The 20671-nt window shown below is 41.5% G+C and overlaps 1 pseudogene across 1 annotated transcript; it reads right to left on the bottom strand.

Annotated features, from left to right (window-relative positions):
• Nucleotides 1-13023: 13023 nt before the first annotated feature.
• LOC311134875 (putative polypeptide N-acetylgalactosaminyltransferase 8) lies at nt 13024-20324 on the bottom strand (annotated as a pseudogene). The gene is made up of 11 exons: nt 20019-20324; nt 17863-18109; nt 17462-17628; nt 17163-17346; nt 16868-17065; nt 15176-15290; nt 14804-14989; nt 14490-14627; nt 13780-13875; nt 13517-13684; nt 13024-13158 (listed from the first exon to the last, which is right to left on the bottom strand). The product of its transcript is annotated as a putative polypeptide N-acetylgalactosaminyltransferase 8 (transcript).
• Nucleotides 20325-20671: the final 347 nt, after the last annotated feature.

The raw sequence follows: 20671 nt of genomic DNA, 5'->3' as shown, positions 1-20671 counted from the left end.
CCAGGGATGAGAACTGTGGACACAGGGAAATATTGGCCAAGGGTGTTGGCTACTGACACATATCCATCAAGATATGGCTAGGATCAGTGGAGCGCCAACATTTTAGTTGAGTATTGTTCCTTTGACACATATTCAGAGAGATATGGCTAGGATCAAGGAGCATACTGATGACTCTGGACCACCAATGGTGGAACTGTGAGATACAGGGATTAATTGATCAAAGTGTAACGTTGTGGCACATATCCTCTGAGATACGGCTAGGATCATAACGAGCACTTAAATTTTAGATAGTGTTACGCTACTGACACGTATCAGAGGGCTAGATACGGCTAGGATCAGGGGGACACTGGGTGTTGTTGTATGCAGTAGTGCGCGAATGATCACAGACGAAATAAAATAGTGAATAGGGGTTATTAAAAATAATAAACCTGCATATTAAGACGTCTGTGGCTGTCCAAACTGTATAATTTGTGAATAAATGTTGGGTTTGTGGTTGTTTAAACCGTATAACCCGTTAATAACAATTGGGAATATGAAGGTAAAATAATGAATAATTAGTATGACTAAACTGAAACGTTTGAACTGATATAATTGAATTGTAACGTTTGACGTTTGACATAGCATAATACTAGTTTTAAATAAGTAAATTGAAGTGATATGGTGTGGCGCTTGATTTGATATAACAACCATTGGTTAAATAATTGAAACACTTGGGTTTATTCGTTTGATTTACCATTTGATGTGTGGCGCTTGATTTGATATAACAACCATTGGTTAAATAATTGAAACACTTTGGTTTATTTGTTTTGATTTACCATTTGATGTGTGGCACTGTAAGAATACTGCTTTCAAACAATTAGACTGAAATAATTCGGTTTATCGTTTAAATATAAACGTGCACCAACTTTAACTAAATAGGTGGGAATTATTTGATTTAAATAAATAGACTAAAGTACCTTAATTAACGGCAGAATATTGAAAACACTAAAACAAGAAACACAGCTCCTCAGAGGACACGGAAGGTAGAGTTGCAAGGGGAGGGGCTGGAGACAGCGAAAGTGTGGCTTTTGGAGCCATGATAAACCGGGCGGGAACACCACGGGGCGATTATTTGAGAGGTACCTATAAATGTATAACGATATATACGTATGGGCTTGCTCACCCGAACGTAGACGTACGTCATGGGTGAGAAAGTAGAGAATATTTACATTTGCATTTTTGGTAATTTGGCAGACGCTCTTGTCCAGAGCGATTTATGGGAGCAGTTGGGGTTGAGTGACTTGCTCGAGGGCACATCGGCAGATTTTTCGCTGGTTGGCTCGGGGATTGGAACCGGCGACCTCTCGGTTGTTGGCGCGGCGCTATTGGTCACTAAGCTGCCTGCCGCCCCATATGAGTTTAAGATTGTGGCGTTGTTGGATCATGTGATGGTGGAATAAACTGACTATAAGTAATGTTGTTTTAGACGTAATGTATAATATAGTACAAAGCAAATAGAGGGTTCAATTGAACTAATTATCATGGTAGAGCTAACGTAGTACAGTGAGGGAACTTCATTTTGTGTCAGAGGGTAAGATGAGAAATCATTGTAATGGTGCTATTGGTGGAAATCTATTTATCATTTCAAGGCATGGAGTAACAATCTGCATTTATGAGTGTAAATTCCACTGCTGATGTGTTGATTGAATGGGTACGATGGAGTATTTGGTTTGGTAATGTTGAATGGACTATTTGTAGCGTGTTTTGGGGTTAAATAGAAATACTCACTTATTCAATAGAGAATGGGTGGAGAGAGAGAGAGTTTTTACGTGTATTAAAAGTTGCATAAGATAGCTTTAGTAGTATTCTAGATAGGTCTATGAAAATATGTTACAAGTACGAATGACATTATTTCCTAAGAAGGAAGATTGTAGGGAAGTTTCCCGCGCCTCCCCCATAATGTAGGAAGGAGCAGGAGAGGGGGAGGAGAGGTGAGAGACAGTACATAGTTCAAATGATAGGAACATCATTAAATGTATGCTTATCAACGATAGCAAGTATTTGTTTTATTAATTAGGGCCGAATCAGAGAGAACGGTTAAAGAGATTGAATAGAGAACTGAAATGGGTTAGCGGGAAAATACAAAATAGTTGGAAAATTTTAGAACAATAATTTATTTTGGTTACGGGGAAGCAAGTGGCATTGGCTGTTGTGCTGGGGAAATAGCGCCAGCCTGTGGTGGGTTCTGGATTTGTTATAAATACATTTATATTTTAAACTAAAGTGATGGAATAGCCTACAATTATAACATCAGAAAAAGGGCACAATATAATTCGTAATAGTTATTATAATTATTATTGATAGTTATTGCAGTTATTATCATTGATTCAGTAATGATAGAAGGGTAGAGAGGAAATAGGCAGGAAGAGCTAGAGAAAGTAAACACAGAGAGTTTAAACACAGGGAGTTGAAGAGATTAGAAGACTATAATAAGCCAGGGAAGAGAGAGTGGTTAGATGATGAGGAAGAGGATGACCAGTACCCTTTGATAGCCTTGCCGAACCCAAGGGCTGGGGAGGAGCATGCACCAGACACACTGGATGTACAGTGGGGAAAAAATGTATTTAGTCAACCACCAATTGTGCAAGTTCTCCCACTTAAAAAGATGAGCGAGGCCTGTAATTTTCATCATAGGTACACGTCAACTATGACAGACAAATTGAGAAAAAAATTCCAGAAAATCACATTGTAGGATTTTTTATGAATTTATTTGCAAATTATGGTGGAAAATAAGTATTCGGTCACCTACAAACAAGCAAGATTTCTGGCTCTCACAGACCTGTAACTTCTTCTTTAAGAGGCTCCTCTGTCCTCCACTCATTACCTGTATTAATGGCACCTGTTTGAACTTGTTATCAGTATAAAAGACACCTGTCCACAACCTCAAAAAGTCACACTCCAAACTCCACTATGGCCAAGACCAAAGAGCTGTCAAAGGACACCAGAAACAAAATTGTAGACCTGCACCAGGCTGGGAAGACTGAATCTGCAATAGGTAAGCAGCTTGGTTTGAAGAAATCAACTGTGGGAGCAATTATTAGGAAATGGAAGACATACAAGACCACTGATAATCTCCCTCGATCTGGGGCTCCATGCAAGATCTCACCCTGTGGGGTCAAAATGATCACAAGAACGGTGAGCAAAAATCACAGAACCACACGGGGGGACCTAGTGAATGACCTGCAGAGAGCTGGGACCAAAGTAACAAAGCCTACCATCAGTAACACACTACGCCGCCAGGGACTCAAATCCTGCAGTGCCAGACGTGTCCCCCTGCTTAAGCCAGTACATGTCCAGGCCCGTCTGAAGTTTGCTAGAGTGCATTTGGATGATCCAGAAGAGGATTGGGAGAATGTCATATGGTCAGATGAAACCAAAATATAACTTTTTGGTAAAAACTCAACTCGTCGTGTTTGGAGGACAAAGAATGCTGAGTTGCATCCAAAGAACACCATACCTACTGTGAAGCAAGTATTGAGAAACTTTTGTTATTGACCAAATACTTATTTTCCACCATAATTTGCAAATAAATTCATTAAAAATCCTACAATGTGATTTTCTTGATTTTTTTTCCTCATTTTGTCTGTCATAGTTGACATGTACCTATGATGAAAATTACAGGACTCTCTCATCTTTTTAAGTGGGAGAACTTGCACAATTAGTGGCTGACTAAATACTTTTTTCCCCCACTGTATATAGGGCATGGACACAGCGAGATGTAGTAAGAGCTATAGAGGGTGTAGTGCACCCTAAGAGAGGAGAGGGGTCAGAGGAACCCATTGATACGGGGTGGGAAGTGTTTGAATTGGAAACAATTGAATTGGCTCTGCAGCGAGAACAGAAACCATACCTCACCTTAACAATATTGGGGAAAAATATTAAATTATTGTGTGACACAGGGGCATGTCGAACAGCAATCTGTGTAGCCGACATACCCAAAATAATTAGAATTAATGGGGAAAAAATCATGGTACGCTCGGCCTCGGGCCATCAATTTATGGAGCGATTATCAGCCCCTGTGACTTTACAACATGAAGATTCAGGGGGAGAGGTATGCATACCTGTACTGGTATCAAGCCTGTGCCCAGTAAATTTACTAGGAAGGGATGCCATGACTCGGTTGAACGTAGCTGTGAAGCCTACGCTGAGGGGTATGAAGGCATATGTCATAAGGGATAATATGGTATTGAGCGGGGAGGGAAAACCATGCTATTGGTATAGCCAGGATCTGCTAAGAGGGGGGGACTTACAGACATACCGAAAGCACTAAATAGACCTAGGAAATGAGTTAGTGATTGGATCAACTAAGATGACAGTAGATTACTTACACTGTACAGTATGGTGTAATGAGCACCCAGGCCCTAACCCAGATTATGAGGAAGAAGTGTTAAAAACCACAGAAAAAACAATTGTGTTAAAATTGGTTCACAGAGCCAGAGGCTGTACAGAGAAAGGTGGAGCCCCCATGTTGCCCTAGTGAAAGAACATTCAGAGGAATGGTTATCACTAGGTAAATGGATAAAACAGGGGGAAAACATTACTGACTGGCAGAATACACCAAATGGGGATCAGTATAGCCACTCCACTGGGAGATATAGAAGAAAGTTGAATTGGAGAGCAAAAACCCTGCCCGGGGTCCACCTGGAGACAAGTTTTAGCGGATGACAGGAAGAGATTTTCTTAACTCAGGAACAGGAGGCTGAGTTAGCAGCAATTCCGTTCAAATTATGGTCACAAGGACCAGACGATGTAGGACTAATTAAGGGGGTAGCTCCAGTACAAGTGATTCCTCGATCCGATAATAGACCATACCAAAAGCAATACCCTATGAAACCAGAAGCAATAAAAGGGATAACACCTACAGTGGGGAAAAAAAGTATTTAGTCAGCCACCAATTGTGCAAGTTCTCCCACTTAAAAAGATGAGGCCTGTAATTTTCATCATAGGTACACATCAACTATGACAGACAAAATGAGATTTTTTTCTCCAGAAAATCACATTGTAGGATCTTTTATGAATTTATTTGCAGATTATGGTGGAAAATAAGTATTTGGTCAATAACAAAAGTTTCTCAATACTTTGTTATATACCCTTTGTTGGCAATGACACAGGTCAAACGTTTTCTGTAAGTCTTCACAAGGTTTTCACACACTGTTGCTGGTATTTTGGCCCATTCCTCCATGCAGATCTCCTCTAGAGCAGTGATGTTTTGGGGCTGTCGCTGGGCAACACGGACTTTCAACTACCTCCAAAGATTTTCTATGGGATTGAGATCTGGAGACTGGCTAGGCCACTCCAGGACCTTGAAATGCTTCTTACGAAGCCACTCCTTTGTTGCCCGGGCGGTGTGTTTGGGATCATTGTCATGCTGAAAGACCCAGCCACATTTCATCTTCAATGCCCTTGCTGATGGAAGGAGGTTTTCACTCAAAATCTCATGATACATGGCCCCATTCATTCTTTCCTTTACACAGATCAGTCGTCCTGGTCCCTTTGCAGAAAAACAGCCCCAAAGCATGATGTTTCCACCCCCATGCTTCACAGTAGGTATGGTGTTCTTTGGATGCAACTCAGCATTCTTTGTCCTCCAAACATGACGAGTTGAGTTTTTACCAAAAAGTTCTATTTTGGTTTCATCTGACCATATGACATTCTCCCAATCCTCTTCTGGATCATCCAAATGCACTCTAGCAAACTTCAGACAGGCCTGGACATGTACTGGCTTAAGCAGGGGGGACACGTCTGGCGCTGCAGGATTTGAGTCCCTGGCGGCGTAGTGTGTTACTGATGGTAGGCTTTGTTACTTTGGTCCTAGCTCTCTGCAGGTCATTCACTAGGTCCCCCCGTGTGGTTCTGGGATTTTTGCTCACCGTTCTTGTGATCATTTTGACCCCACGGGGTGAGATCTTGCGTGGAGCCCCAGATCGAGGGAGATTATCAGTGGTCTTGTATGTCTTCCATTTCCTAATAATTGCTCCCACAGTTGATTTCTTCAAACCAAGCTGCTTACCTATTGCAGATTCAGTCTTCCCAGCCTGGTGCAGGTCTACAATTTTGTTTCTGGTGTCCTTTGACAGCTCTTTGGTCTTGGCCATAGTGGAGTTTGGAGTGTGACTGTTTGAGGTTGTGGACAGGTGTCTTTTACACTGATAACAAGTTCAAACAGGTGCCATTAATACAGGTAATGAGTGGAGGACAGAGGAGCCCCTTAAAGAAGAAGTTACAGGTCTGTGAGAGCCAGAAATCTTGCTTGTTTGTAGGTGACCAAATACTTATTTTCCACCATAATTTGCAAATAAATTCATAAAAAATACTACAATGTGATTTTCTGGATTTTCTTTTCTCAATTTGTCTGTCATAGTTGATGTGTACCTATGATGAAAATTACAGGCCTCTCTCATCTTTTTAAGTGGGAGAACTTGCACAATTGGTGGCTGACTAAATACTTTTTTCCCCCACTGTACATTTGAGCATTTACTTAAGGGAGGGGTGATAATTCCTGGAGATGAGGCACAATGCAACTCTCCAGTATTTCCTGTTAAAAAGGCGGCACCTAGCGCCGACTGGAGGATGGTCATGGACTTGCAGGGGGTTAATAGAAATATAATTCCCAGAGCTCCATGTGTACCAGATCCACATACATTGCTGAACCAATTGAAACCAGAGAACTCCTATTTTACAGTGATAGATTTAGCTAATGCTTTCTTTAGTATCCCAGTTCATCCGGATAGTCAGGGGTGGTTTGGCTTTACTTTTCAGGGAAGGAAATGGACTTACGCTAAGATGCCTCAAGGCTACTCGGAAAGTCTTACATTCTTTGCCCAGGCTATAACTAGGAATTTGGGAAAGTTTGAACCTAGGGAAGGAAGCCAAATGTTAGTTTATGTAGATGATATTCTATTGGCTAATCCCACTCAGGAGGGATGTAAGAGGGATACAATCCAATTGTTAACCTTCCTGGCAGAACAGGGACACAATGTGAGCAAAAAGAAACTTCAACTTTGGCAGAGCGAGGTCATTTACCTAGGACACACTATAACTCAGGAGGGGCGAATGTTAAACTCATCCAGGAAAACTGCTATACTTGAAGCGCCAAAACCGTTAAACAAAAAACAAATGAGCTTTTTGGTAATGATAAACTGCTGTAAAGCTTGGGTACTCCATTATGTACTGCATACGGGTAAATTAAGTGATCTTATCTATGGTAAGGCAATGGCAGCCCATGGTAAAATCATTTGGAACTCTAAGGAGGCATACATACATCAGGGATGTTATCCAAATGGTAGAGAGTAAAGAGGGATATGACATTGGTCGTGATTTAAAGATGATGAGGTTTTTTTTTGGTGGGCTATTAGATATAACTGGGTTAATCATGAACATAGAGGTTTTTATTTTTTGTTGCTAGGCAGAAGACTTAGGTGACCTAAATATGGACTTGTCATGTCCAACAATCAGTCTTCAGGTCAAGCCCGGGAGAGCCTGGGTAGAACAGAGTTTGAACTAAACATAAGTGTTTTTACAAGATAAGAAAATTGATGATTGGATTACTAATTGATTCTGAACTGGATGAAAGTCGAATTTAGCTGCCATAAAAGACAAAGGAAGTGGGAGGAGCAATAAAGAAGCAAAAGACAATCTCAAAAATGAAAGGCATGGCAATTGGATGATAAATTACCTAAGGGATTGTTTAGGTAGGTGGTAATATTGACACATGGGCAAATCATGTGTCAAAAGGGGAGAGATAGGATTAAATAATAAATATATACGAAGGAGAGGACAAAATACTTAAAAAAAAACAAACAACAACAATAGAAATTGAGAGCTGAACATGTATGTGTGAAGATAGTTTATTAACCACACCCGTATGTCAGAGGTTTTGTGCCCCACAGGTGAACTAAAGGAGAAGGTGACCCACTCTATCTCACCAGGAGACTGGGTGTGGATCCAGTCCCTAAAGAAGAAAAACTGGAAGCAGGCCTGTTGGGAAGGGCCCTATCAAGTCCTATTAGATCCACCTGGGTGCATGTCACACACTGCAAAAAGGTAAACCCAGTTACACCTGATGAACAAACACAGAGTTAGGAGAAAGAACCGATCACCACTAGGGCTCGGGGGTTGGCTCCTTAACGAAGATTCCCTTACCCTGTCTGATCATCCCTGTGTGAGTTCGATAGAAGGTAAAGCAATGGGTTGGCCTCTGACATGTTCTCAGGGCGAGGGTGGGGATTCACAGGTCTCCCGACGGTAGGTAGCTGTCTGATTGTGGGGGCCATATTCCTAACACACTCAAACCCTCCTGATCAGTCAGAAGTAGTAGTTAACCTAACACAAGTTGATAAAATAATACCTGAGCACAGTCTACGAAGGCATAGGCGACAGCTAGACGTAGGGAAAGGGGAAGTACTAGGGACTTTAGGGAAGGACATCACCATATGTATGTCACCATGTACATCCTGGGACTATGTAGTTGCTCATACCGAGGGGGGGGGGGGAGATATGTCAATCTCCATACACAGTTTAGGGACAGGTGTAGTATTGTGAAAGTAGGGAATTACCAGAAATGGCAGTGCGACCCATATAAGGGTAGGTACTGTCTGAAAGTCTGAATTATGCAAAAACAGGTTACAGACCTGACAAGTGAGATATCCTCTTCAACTGGGGCACCCTATAGAGTAAACCTCTCTGAGGGAGGTAGTGAGACAGTGCAAACTATAGACCTGAAGAAAGTAGGACAGGTGGAGACGGGGTGTAGGAATCTTGACCGGTGGTTGGAATGGATTTAGTATACGGCAAGAACTATGTCTAAAGAGGACTGTTATGCCTGTGGGACAGCCAAACCAAGGTTAACAACTACTCCGTTCCCCTTGACAGGCTTTAACTCTCTGTCAGGTTTATCCTCCATGCAAGCCACCTGGGAATGTGGTGAAAGAGTCTTGTAGTAACTTGAACTATCTGTATCCCCCGATAACAAAGTCATTCCGACCTAGGTTGCCTCCGTTTGAAGTCTCAGGGGATTCTAATTGTTTTTCTAGGACTAGTAAGATAGGATACAGGGTAGGGCATCTTAGCTCCTGCTCCCACACAGAGAATATCACAACTAAAAGAGACCATGACTAATCTCTCCTCTTTGTTGCAGCCAGAGGATTTTAGGAGCAAAACCAGGCCCGTGCTGACATCTGATGGTTGTATGGTGATAACTGATTGTGAACTCACCTACATATGTAAACAATCAAACGTGTCAGAGACTGGTGAGTTGTCACGTAGAAAGTGGGACCTCCTCCCGGGATCCTTTGATGAAAGGATATATATATTGATGGGATAGCAGTACCTCGAGGAGTTCCAGAACAATTCAAAGCTAGGAATCAGATCGCAGCTGAGTTTGAATCAAGTCTTTTTTGGTGGTCAACAATTAATAAAAACGTAGATTGGATGAATTATATTTACTATAACGAGCAAAGATTTATAAACCACACTCGTGATGCAATAAAGGGATTAGCTGAGCAGACAGCGGCAACTAGCTTAATGACATGGCAGAATAGAATAGCTTTAGATATGCTTTTGGCTGAATGTGGCGGAGTTTGTGTTCTGTTTGGATATATGTGCTGTACTTTCATCCTCAAACAACATAGCACCGGACGGGTCCGTGACAAAAGAGCTTGAGGGACTCACCACGTTGGCGAACGAACTGGCTGAGAAATCTGGTATTGATAGCTCATAAACGGTTGGTTTGATAACATATTTGGTAAATGGAAAACTATTGTTGTAACTATTCTGGGTGAAGTTATAGCTTCTATGGGTATACTTGTTCTTTGTGGATGTTGTCTTATTTCCTGTGTCTGAGGTTTGGTGAGAAAGGAGATGGAGAAGGTGGTTTCCCAACAGATGGTGATATACGGCCCAATCCTGGACTCCAACCTAAGGAATGAAGGATATGACCTACCAGGCTTGGTGGAGTGACACTAGAGGGTGTCTAAAGGGGGCCAAAATTTACTTCCCTGTTTGTGTTTTATGTTTTAATAATCTTATGTTTTGTGTTCTATTAATCCTGTGTTTTATGCTTTATTAATTAAGTTAACCATTGTGAATGTTTGTCTTTCCTTAAGTGATGGTTTGAAGTTCCTTGGTGACTGGTAACAATTTGCAAGTTGGGTATGGATGGACTGAGGGGTTTTATTTTTAGTATCATTATGGCCTATTAATAAAAGTGTGATTCTTTTTGTTTGTATTGTATTTTAATGAATGACACCCTGTGTTTTCTTATTTTTTGAATCACACCCAGTGGGTGTGAAAAGGGGGATTGTGGAGGATTTATTATTCTCATAATTGATGGGATGACTAACTTAGAAAGAATGCATTCTAGACTGGGCTGATGTGGGTTGTGTCACCTGGCAAGCTGTGATTGATGTGAAGAGCTGTTTTAGGGGGTAAGATAAGATAATAATTTGTGTCTCCAAATACTAGACTATACTGGTTCTTTGTGATCTGTGAACCATCCTTGGACGTAGGAATGGTGTCTAGGGGAGCTGGCTCTTCTCACCATGACAGGTTGTTATGATAAACTTATGCCTGGCAACCGGGATGCGCTAAGGGGCTGGGACTAGCCCGTGCGTCAACGGATAGGCTGAGTAAGTCTAAACCACGCTCAGCGTCTACTCTGATTGGCCAGCAGAGAGCGGGAACTGAGAACTGTCAAGAGTATTTGAAGAACAATCTGAAACAATGGATTAGTTCTCTGAATGCCCTGCAAGGTATTTCAGGGAGCCCGTATATACGAAACATCATATTTACCATTGAAGGTTTTACATTAATTAAAATACTAGTATATCTTAGAAGTCGTGTTGACCTCTTTTGTTCCTAATACCAGATTTGAATTGACGCAACTTTGACACAGCCATTCATGGACAGTTTTGAATATGTCATACAAATAAGCATTGGATATTAAATGCTCCAGGAATCAAATATCATTTTAGTATTGTGCACATGCTAGGCTTCTCAACTTATAAAACACTTAACATTTTGTCTATGTAGAGTAAGATGATGGCAAGGATCTTCAACTAATAGGCATAAACTACCTGAATATTGATATTCATTACATTTTTCTTGAAGGTAAGGTGATTTTGAGAAATTATTGTTATAACAATAACATTTTCAAACACAACCAGACATTGATTGATTGAGTGGAGACAGCTTGTGTCAATGAAATAACATTTCTTAGGAGTTTTTACCTGCAGCAAACCTAGTGGATAATGCTGAAAATACCGGTAAAAGCAAAGTGAATGCATGGCATGGTAGAGCATGGCGCTTGTAACGCCAGGGTAGTGGGTTCGATCGAGTGCTCAGACAGAAAATCATTACTTCAGATCGCAGATCATCTGTCGCGTTTTCCCTCTAGATGGCCAACGGACGTCGGTGTTAAGCAGCAGCTGCTCGGATAAAGTTAAACACTTTCACTGCGTCATTCAAAACATAAATGGTCGGTTTCTTGCTGGCCAATGCCTCTCTGTGAATGATACAGTGGGATATACCTTCTTTATGTGGCCAATTAATCATTTAACTCTCCCAGGTGCGCACATGAACACAGGATTTCCAATCCAGATTGTGCTCTGAGAAAACGCTGTCAAGAATGTGAGAAACATCCTCGCCTGTAGTTCTCCCCGTTAGCTTCTTGCAGAACAGAATGTGCTCATTAATTTCCGAAATGTCTCTGTATCGCACAAACGCAATCAACTGGACTTCCCCACTGAGCAAATGATCAACCATTGCGGAGCAAATTATCAACTATTGAGCCAACGGGCGGGAGGGCAGGCAGAGGCCAGGTAGACAGAGAAATGCGCACGCACCGAAACTAAAGTAAAAAGGTAGGCTGATCAATGTATAATAACTAAAGATTTCAGTGGCCTCAGTAAATGTTTTCCTGCCTATTAAGATTGAAATAACTTGAACAATTTTTTTCCCTTCTATTTAAAAAAATTACAATTAAAAAAACTCTTCCCACCTAACTCCTGGGGACTGCTGACGGGGGTACACCTACACTGATAGAGGACTCATCTTTGTATCTGTGCCATTATAGTGTCTGGGACATGGGCAGTTATAACGTCTTCTTCATTGGCTGATTGTTCTCAACTCATCAGAATCCCCACCCAGTTTACTTCTTTAAAATGGTGGAAGCCCTCAATGACAATGTCAAAATGGGTTATATCCATGATTCCTCTATGAAGACAGGCACAACTCAGCTATAAAGCTGTTTTTTCCCCCAAAGTTTCAAAAATGCCACGTGCATTCGTAACAACCTAACCATTATGAAACATCAATTCGATCAAATAAGCACCATGTAGCAAACTAACAATGACATACCAAAATCCCTTACTTTGTGGGCTTATTTTCACCTCTTCCTCTGGTAGGCTATGAGGCATCAAGTTCAACAATCGTTTCCCTGATTGGTCAGTGAGTTTCTCATAAAGTGTGGCAGGAAAAGATGCGCCCCAAAGGGTGTGGTGGCTTTTGTTTCAGCCTAGTACAAATAACCGACATGACTAATCAAGGACACCATGAGGGTCCCCACCACCAGGAATAGTGAATATGAATGACATAACATGTCACAAGATGACAAAAAAGCAATGCTAAGACCGCCAGAAATATTGTACTTGTTTTTGTGTGTATGCATTCATGTTGTGTGCATGGTACATCTTAGTTTTTTTAATTTAATTATGTACACATTGGCAGCTAAAAGCTGCAAATCAGAACCACCATCAACAAGATTACTTTACAATGCAATCTTTAATTCTGACTGTGTCATGTTTTCAAGAGAAAGAATAGTGAAATAGTCTACATTGGATGTTTGTTGTCAATACCTCAAATAAAATCAATTTTGTATTTTCTTTTGGCAAGATATCATTTGAAACAGTAATGATAGATAACACAAATCTCAATGTCAAATCTAGAATTTCAGGAATGTGACCCCAACAACTTGTCCATGGGGGTGTTTTAGAACTCTCTTATGACATGTTGTATTCTCCAGTTTTGCCCAGTGCACTGTTGGATGACCAGCATATAGTATGAGTCTTGTCCCTGGGCAATCTCAAGACACCTATTTGTGTGTGTGTTCTTGATGGCTTGACCCTGAAAAAAATAAAAAATAAAAAATAAAATAACTTTGCATGCTTGTTTAGTGAATGCTGTTATGAATAAGGCTTTGATTAAACTGTCTTTGGGTGTGGTGCATAGACTGTAGCTCTACCATACCAGGGTGGGTGACCACTGCTCTAGAACAGGGTTTCCCAAACCCGGTCCTGGGGCCCCCACTGGGTGCACGTTTTGGTTTTTACCCTAGCACTACACAGCAGCTGATTCAAATAATCAAAAGGTTGATGAGTTGGTTATTTTAATCAGCTCTGTAGTTGTAGGACACCTGGGAGAGAGGGGGGGGGGGGGGTTCTAAAATGTATGACCTTGACCCACATGTCTGATTACAGGTTACCTGTTGAAAGACCCAGTGCTTGTGTAGTACCCTCTCCGTTGCCAGTTTACAATCATGCAGCGTTGGTATATTTCCAGTGCCAGGATCCACTAGACACCGGTTGTTGTTGTACTTGTGAGACTTAATCCCACCCACGTAGATCTCCCCATCAGTGTTGTAATAACATTGCTGTGGATAAGCACATTATTCAACAGACGTGGTGAATGGGTTGTTTGGCACAAAATTATATAATACACAGACAGACACACAGAATACAAACATACCTGTGGTTGATAGAAATGACATCCATAAAGAAGGGGTATATTCCCAGGAACAGTCCCCTCATCAATACAATGGCTCTGCAGGAGGTCATTCTGCAGCTGGAGGGGCAAGAAGGTGGTGTGTTTAGGCAGGAACATTTGGTGGTACACTAATACCCTCTTCACACTATCGTGCCCAGTCGAACCAAACTGTACCGGCTCCGATATTTTATTTTCACATTGTGGAAATAAATAATAATAACCAGGCCATCTCAGTACAGGTAGGTTTGGCGCCATAGTTTGAAACAGTAGACAGTATGCTATGCGTTCACTAAGAAGATCTGTGCCCATGAGTCGGAGGCTGCGTTTAGACAGGCAGCTCAATTCTGATTTTTCTTTTTTTTACGAATTGGTCTTTTAACAAATCAGCTCTGAAAAAAGATCTGATGTGAAAATATCTGATGTGATTGGTCAAAAGACCAATTAGTGGAAAAAAATATCAGAATTGGGCTGCCTGTCGAAACGCAGCCTGATTGTTCAGTTTCACCATTAAATCAGAACATTTAATTGTTACAACTGTTTTTCATAATGAGTCTTTGTTTTAGGGTGCTGCTACATTTGGTTAAACATTGTTTGGCATTTACCAGGCAAATATCAGTTAAACAGTTGTCAAAGTTATAATCCTGTACATTGTATTAATCTGGTGAGGGATTTAGTAATAATGTAACCCTTACTCCTCCATAGGCCACTAGCTCCTCCCAGGTGGCCAGTGTAGGATACACGTTATCCAGGTACCACTTGAAGGGCTTACATTTAAGCTTTTCTCTGAGCTTCTTCCTCTCTGACACGTCGCCGATATCAATCCCATGATCCTAGGAGCCATACATCAAAAATAATACTGTTAGAAAAACAATCAAAATGATTTCCACAGGCTATTTATAGGACAGAAAGTCTTATTTTTTCATTGCCCGACCCACAGAGGTTTATGGGCAATTCAAGTCAGTGTAATTCCGTTACCATGGAATTGCCCTAATCTCTATTGCCCTACCTTCAATGGAAGATTCCAAGCAATGTTCACATTACTTTTGTAATCATCCATCCAGATCTCAGCAACCCTCAGTGCATTCCTTCTCATTATGTTACTCAGGTCAGGTGCATAAGGTTTGTGTGCCCTCTCAATGTGAGCGATCTTAGAACAAGGCACTACTTCAACGCTTCCTCCACATAGCCACACCTGGAACAAAACAGACCAGATCACCACAAAATGTTATTGAAGATATGTGAGACAAAACATACATTAGAACTCTGCTATGTGCTTGTAAAATGACAAGTCTAATATATACCCAACTGAGGACAACTTCCTTAGCTACTTGACGTCAGATAATGTAATTTGTACAGCCATTACGCCATGGTAACCTACCCTGATCCCCAGCTCAACATTCTCTCCTCCATAGATTTTCATTCCACCATCAAGTACCCCAATCTCTCCAAGGAAAAGTCGATGTGCCACAAAAATACCCATGACAGAAGGACTCCTATTAAAACAAAAACTCAGTGAGTGATTATGTGGAACCAACCAGCGAGTAAGCTACAAGAAGTAGGACTTAGACACAATACACACGTCATTGAAATCAATACTACACTACAAAAATATCTAAAACGCAACAATTTAATTTATTTTACTGAGTTAAATATATATATTAAATATAAGGAAATCAGTCAATTGAAATAAATTAATTAGGCCCTAATCTATGGATTTTACATTACTGGGAATACAGATATGCATTTGTTGGTCACAGATAACTTTAAAAAAGGTAGGGGTGTGGATCAGAAAACCAGTCAGTATCTGGTGTGACCACCATTTACCACATGCAGCGTGGCACATCTCCGTCGCATTGATTTGATCAGGCTGTTGATTGTGGCCTGTGGAATGTTGTCCCACTCCTCTTCAATGGGTGACATGTCTAGTTAGTATGCAGGCCATGGAAGAACTGGGACATTTTCAGCTTCCAGGAATTGTGTACAGATCCTTGTGACATTGGTCCATGCAGTCATGCTGAAACATGAGGTGATAGCGGCAGATGAATGGCACGACAATGGGCCTCAGGATCTCGTCATGGTATCTCTGTGCATTCAAATTGCCATCGATAAAATGCAATTGTGTTTGCTGTCCGTAGCTTATGCCTGCCCATACCATAACCCCACCGCCACCATGGGGCACTCTGTTCACAACATTGACATCAGCAAACCACTCGCCCGATACAGTTGATGCATCTGTGAAGAGCACACTTCTCCAGCGTGCCAGTGGCCATCAAAGGTGAGCCTTTGCCCACTGAAGTCAGTTACGATGCCGAACTGCAGTCAGATCAAGACCCAGGTGAGGATGAGGAGCAGGCAGATGAGCTTCCCGAGACGGTTCCTGACAGTCTGTGAATAAATTTTTTCGGGTTGTGCAAACCCACAGATTCAGCTGTTAGGGTGGCGAACCCGCAGGTGGAGAAGCCGGATGTGGAGGTCCTGGGCTGGCGTGGTTACACATGGTCTGTGATTGTGAGGCCGGTTGGAAGTAATGTCAAATTCTCTAAAACGATGTTTGAGGCGGCTTATGGTAGAGAAATGAACATTCAATTCTGGCAACATCTCTGGTGGACATTCCTGTAGTCAGCATGCCAATTGCACACTCCCTTAAAACTTGAGACATCGGTGTCATTGTGTTGTGTGACAAAACTGCATATTTTAGAGTGGCCTTTTATTGTCCCTAGCACAAGGTGTACCTGTGTAATGATCATGCTGTTTAATCAGCTTCTTTATATGCCACACCTGTCAGGTGGATAGATTATCTTGGCAAATGAGAAATGCTCACTTACAGGGATGTAAACAAATTTGTGTGCAAAATTTGAGAAAAATACGCTTTTTGTGCGTATGGAAAATTTCTGTGATATTTTATTTCATCTCATGAAACCAACACATTACATGTTGCGTTTATATTTTTGTTCAGTGTACATAATATTATTCTGCAATTCCTATTCACTGCTACTAATTAATACAGAACATATGAGACAATAAGCCTCACAGTGATGGGGCTGGATGCTACATAGTGGACTTCACTTACTTCCCTGGCTGTGATTCATCATGGAGCTCGTTCCACTCGGGTCTGAAGGACTCGTACATGCACCACAGGGGCCAGTCAAAGCCGTGTGCACTGGCCCAGTAATGCTCCACCTGCAGGTCATCAAAACCGACCTTGTCAAACACCGGAGTCACCACAGTGGTCCTGTCTGCTTTGATCCTGGCCAGCAGTGGCTCTGCCCTGTAAGCGTGGACAACAAAAATCAATAAATCAAAGACAAGCAGACAGATGCTGCCCAAATAATGTAGGGGAAACACCATACACGCATGGCACTTACCATCCGACATTGACTTCAATGTGGGCATCCAGAACGGCCACTGTATCGGCGGTGGCGTGTGCCCACCCTGAGATGCGAGCTTGAGTCAGACCCATCTGATACTTGTGTCTCACCCTCTTTATAAGGCCCGGCCGGTCCTTGTGGATGAACTCTATGTAGGCAGCTAGCTTTTCTCCCAGGTCCTCTGTGGAGAGAAGAGGTTCATAATTAAGACTATAGACAAATATTTACTCCACTAGTAACAAAAGCACAACAAACACAGATCGTTATAGTCATGGAATGGTGACCGTGAGATGCACCATTGGAGCTGTGGTCGTCCACCAGAATGATTTCTCTCAGCAGGTGTTCAGGGGTTCGGTTGATGATGCTGCGGATTGCCCTCTTAATGATAGACAGGGCCTCGTCCAGGTAGATCAACACCACAGCAATACTGGGCAGGTCCTTGGGGTATTTCTTCTGCAAACATCTGAGTGTTGAGAGATTATTTAGAAGGCATACCACCACATGTGATTTGTGTCTTACCATTTATCAGACTGTAATATTTAAATGTCCTCCTAATTTCATCAAGTCATGACCAAGCAGCGTAGTTACAGTCATTACATTTTAGTAATTTAGCAGACGCTCTTATCCAGAGCGACTTACAGTTAGAGAGTGCATACATTTTCAACAAAGTTACGGTCCTGATTACAGTTGGTTTAACCTGTTGTCTCGTGTATCTGGCAGCTCTCTGTTGAGTGGCAGTTGGTCACTCAAGAAGACGTTGTATCCATATCTCTGGAACAGCGCCTCGGCCTCTCTCTGCTCCTCCTCTGAGAGGTCATCACCCCACTTTGTAAACAGGTAGGAGTTGGGATACAATTTGGGCACCACCATCTTCTTTGCCTCTGTTACCGCAACTCCTTCCCTTGTTGGGGGGTCTTCCTGATTTTTTGATTCTATTAATTTGGCTGTGAACAAAATGCTCTCAAGTATTACTGATGCCACTGAGGAATACTATGCGACAATGTTATAGGCATGAGTGGCATCTATCAGTTAGAGACTAACATCAACAATATTGCAAAAATATATATGAATTCCCTTTTGTTCTTCAGTAGCACTTGATTTTACAGTATTTCTGAGTCACTGGTAGTTGTATTTAATGATTGACAGACAATGACTGGATTATTTTGGCTGCTTGCCAATAGCAATGAAACCATAGTACTGCATATTACCCATGCAACATAACAGAAATATTGCAGAAATGCATTAGAAGAGTCACAATCCATGTGTTTATAAAGAAAAATATTTTTAAAAAATCACTGTGCATAGTGTCATGTCATGTACTTCAGTAAACAATACTGTAATGCAAAGAATGTATGTCAAGATGGCGATTGAGAACACATAAAAACACTTATAGTGGCTTGCGAAAGTATTCACCCCCCTTAGCATTTTTCCTATTTTGTTGCCTTACAACCTGGAATTAAAATGGATTTTTGGGGGGTTTGTATCATTTGATTTACAAAACATGCCTACCATTTTGAAGATGCAAAATATTTTTTGGGGTGAAACAAACAAGAAATAAAATAAAAACAGAACTTGAGCTTGCATAACTATTCACCCCCCCCAAAGTCAATACTTTGTAGAGCCACCTTTTGCAGCAATTACAGTCATACCACAGATTCTCAATTGGATTGAGGTCTGGGCTTTGACTAGGCCATTCCAAGACATTTAAATGTTTCCCCTTAAACCACTCAAGTGTTGCTTTAGCAGTATGCTTAGGGTCATTGTCCTGCTGGGAGGTGAACCTCTGTCCCAGTCTCAAATCTCTGGAAGACTGAATTTCCCTGTATTTTGCGCCATCCATCATTCCTTCAATTCTGACCAATTTCCCAGTCCCTGCCGATGAAAAACATCCCCATAGCATGATGCTGCCACCCCCATGCTTCACTGTGGGGATGGTGTTCTCGGGGTGATGAGAGGTGTTGGGTTTGCGCCAGACATAGCGTTTTCCTTGATGGCCAAAAAGCTCAATTTTAGTCTCATCTGACCAGAGTACCTTCTTCCACATGCCTTTTGGCAAACAACAAACGTGTTTGGTTATTTTTTTCTTTAAGCAATGTCTTTTTTCTGACCACTCTTCAGTAAAGCCCAGCTCTGTGGAGTGTACGGCTTAAAGTGGTCCGATGGTCAGATACTCCAATCGCCGCTGTGGAGCTTCATCTTTGGTCTCTTTGTTACCGCTCTGATTAATGCCCTCCCTGCCTGGTCCGTGAGTTTTGGTGGGTGGCCCTCTCTTTGCAGGTTTGTTGTGGTGCCATATTCTTTCAATTTTTTTATAATGGATTTAATGGTGCTCTGTGGGATGTTCAAAGTTTCTGATATTTTTTTTATAACCCAACCCTGATCTGTACTTCTCCACAACTTTGTCCCTGATCTGTTTGGAAAGCTCCTTGGTCTTCATGGTGCTGCTTGCTTGGAGGTGCCCCTTGCTTAGTGGTGTTGCAGACTCTGGGGCCTTTTAGAACAGGTGTATATACTGAGATCATGTGACAGATCATGTGACACTTAAATAAAGTCCACCTGTGTGCAATCTAACTAATTATGTGACTTCTGAAGGTAATTGGGTTGCACCAGATCTTATTTAGGGGCTTCATAGCAAAGGGGGTGAATACATATGTACGCACCACTTTTCCATTTTTTGAAACAAGTTATTTTTTTCATTTCACTTCACCAATTTTGACTATTTTGTGTATGTCCATAACATGAAATCCAAATAAAAATCCATTTAAATTACAGGTTGTAATGCAACAAAATAGGAAAAACGCTAAGGGGGCTGAATACTTTTGCAAGGCACTGTTCATAGTTCAAAACACTTACATAGTTTGTTGAGGTTCTTTTCAATCTTCTCCAGTCTCGTCATCAGCATAGTATTCTGATCCTTGGCAGGCTCTCTTTGGTGAAGCCTTTTTGTATTGGAAGTGGAACTCACTGCCTGTTTCATATAGACAATATACATGATGAGTGGAATAATGGCTCCAACCGTGATTCCCACTCCTCGCAGGACGTAGTAGAGCTTCATTGCTACCTGTCGACAACCAGCCTGGTTCTATGTCCCTTTGTCATAGACATTGATTCGGGAACCGTGCCCTCTAAAGACGTTACAACTCCCTCATGTAATGCCATAAAATAATCCTTATCTAATCAACAAAGAATACGTTTCCCCCCCCGTGCCTATAAAAAAAGGCGAACCACCACTGATTTACTTAATTAACAGTAATGGAGAGCTGATAAGCTAGATCTACTGTTAACATGATTACACATTAAAAAGAAAAGCCGCACACTCTTAGCAGCTCAGATGTAATAACGTTTCGACAGCCACGCTGTCTTCATCAGGGTACAATGACAAACACCGCAGTTCACTAGTTTATATAGTTTGAAAGGACACACACGTGTCTGTAATCATAGCTGGCTGTGGCTTGATTTCATTGGTCGATTTACAAACATCAATAGTACAAATAGAAAAGCGTGAA

Source organism: Coregonus lavaretus (assembly GCF_964263955.1).
Source record: "Coregonus lavaretus genome assembly, chromosome: 9".
In the NCBI taxonomy this organism is placed as follows: domain Eukaryota; kingdom Metazoa; phylum Chordata; class Actinopteri; order Salmoniformes; family Salmonidae; genus Coregonus; species Coregonus lavaretus.
The sequence above is the reverse complement of the archived record's forward strand: the minus strand, read 5'-3'. Positions and strand labels throughout refer to the sequence as shown.